The sequence below is a fragment of the Magnolia sinica genome, chromosome 2, assembly GCF_029962835.1.
Source record: "Magnolia sinica isolate HGM2019 chromosome 2, MsV1, whole genome shotgun sequence".
Classification (NCBI taxonomy): domain Eukaryota; kingdom Viridiplantae; phylum Streptophyta; class Magnoliopsida; order Magnoliales; family Magnoliaceae; genus Magnolia; species Magnolia sinica.
The window spans coordinates 104,799,406-104,801,224 of record NC_080574.1 but is presented as its reverse complement, the minus strand read 5'-3'; the positions used below and the strand labels follow the sequence as shown (position 1 = coordinate 104,801,224).

The 1,819-nt window shown below is 35.7% G+C and overlaps 1 non-coding gene across 1 annotated transcript; it reads left to right on the top strand.

Moving 5' to 3' along the window:
• Positions 1 to 546: 546 nt before the first annotated feature.
• On the top strand, positions 547 to 653 carry LOC131238312 (small nucleolar RNA R71). The gene has a single exon (XR_009167715.1). It is a non-coding gene; the product is annotated as a small nucleolar RNA R71 (small nucleolar RNA).
• The last annotated feature ends 1,166 nt before the right edge of the window (positions 654 to 1,819 follow it).

Here is a 1,819-nt window from a genome sequence, read left to right as displayed (position 1 = left end):
TGATTTGGATTTTGATTGAAGAAACCTTGAGGGGTAGCAGTTTGTCCATTTCTCCAACTAAAGTTTGGATGATTTTTCCAACCAGGATTGTACGTATTAGAGGTTGGTCCATTGAAAGGTCTTTGATAATTATTTACGGCATTGGATTGTTCATTCAACACTTCTCGAAAGGCGGGTATCGTAGGACAATTTTCAGTTGTATGAATGTTGCAATCACATATGCCGCAAACACTTTCATTAACCTTATCCTTCTTTCCTTCCATGGCCTCAACTTTTCTTATGAGCGTAGTCACTTTATACTTGAGATCATCCTCTTCTTTCAAGAGATACAATCCACCTTTCTCCTTTAATTGAGTCGGCCTAGACGTGGTGTTCGATTTTGGGTAATAATCTCATGATTGTGTTTTTTCAGCAAGACTATCGAGGTAATCCCATACCTCGTCGACATTTTTATTAATGAATTCTCCATTACACATTGTCTCGACCATTTGGCGCATGGAAGATGTCAGTCCATCATAGAAAAAATTTGTAATGCGCCACGTTTCAAAGCCGTGTTGTGGGCATGAACTGACCAAATCCTTGAACCTTTCCCAACATTGGTAAAATGTTTCATCCTCCTTTTAGGTGAAGTTCATGATTGCTTTTCTAAGGGTAATCGTTTTATGATGTGAAAAAAATTTCTTTATAAATTCACTTTGCATATCATTCCATGTGCCAATGAATCTAGGACGTAGTGAATGTAACCACGTCTTAGCCTTCTCCTTCAAGGAAAAAGGAAAGAGCCTAACTGTGTCCTCGGACACATTTTGAAAATATAAAGTGGCTATGATCTCATCAAACTCTTTCAAATGTAGATATGGTTCTTGATTCAAGCCCATGGAACTTAGGAAGGAGTTGGATAACCCCGGCTTGATGTCCATATGTCCCTGCATTTTCAAGAAAAATCATGCATGAGGGCGTACTCACCCCGGTTATAAATAATCTCGTAAAGTACGTGGCGGGGTGCTTGATACACCTCATTCTCATCCTGAATGTCTTCCATCCTGGGTTGAGGTAGAAGAGGTTGGTTCTCAGCCATCACTTCAATTAACTCAGGGGATTTCGAGTTGTGTTCAGTCCTGCGATGGATAGTTAACCCCTCAACCAATCCTCCTTCAGTCAAGAGACGTCGAGTGTTGTCACGGGCCTACTTGGGCATGAAACACTCGCGGCCCTCAATCAAATTCGAAACATAATCATAAGAAAGGAAAAGAAAATCTAAAAAGAAAGAGAGGGTTGGAAAGAAGTTACCAATTTGGAGTCCCTCAGTTAAAAACCTGTAAAAGAAAATAAAACAAGTCAGTTTCTAAAGAGAAGGTCTAGAATTAGAAAATCCTTAAAAAGAAAGATAGAAGTAAACTAGTTTCTAAAAGAAGAAATTCCTAAAAGAAAGTGGAAATTTCTAAAATAAATTAGGAAAGTCTTAAACTAAAAAGTAAGTTGCTAAAAGGGATCTAAAAAATAGAAAGTAGAGAAATAGCTTACCAAATTAGAAATTTCTATCTTAAAAGCTTACAAAATAAAAAAAGTTAGTTTCTAAACAAAAATTCTACAAGTAGAAAATTTCTAAAAATAAATTAGGAAACAAAGTTAGATTCTAAAGGAGTTAGAATTAGAAAGTTAGGTTCTAAAAACAAAAGAGATAAACTATTTCCTAAAAATAAGAAAATACTAGAATTAGAAAATTTCTAAAATTCAAATCCTAATTCTACAAATAGAAAATGTAGAGGAATTAGAAAGGGATTACCAATTCAGAAGTTTATGTCAAGATCCTACAAAA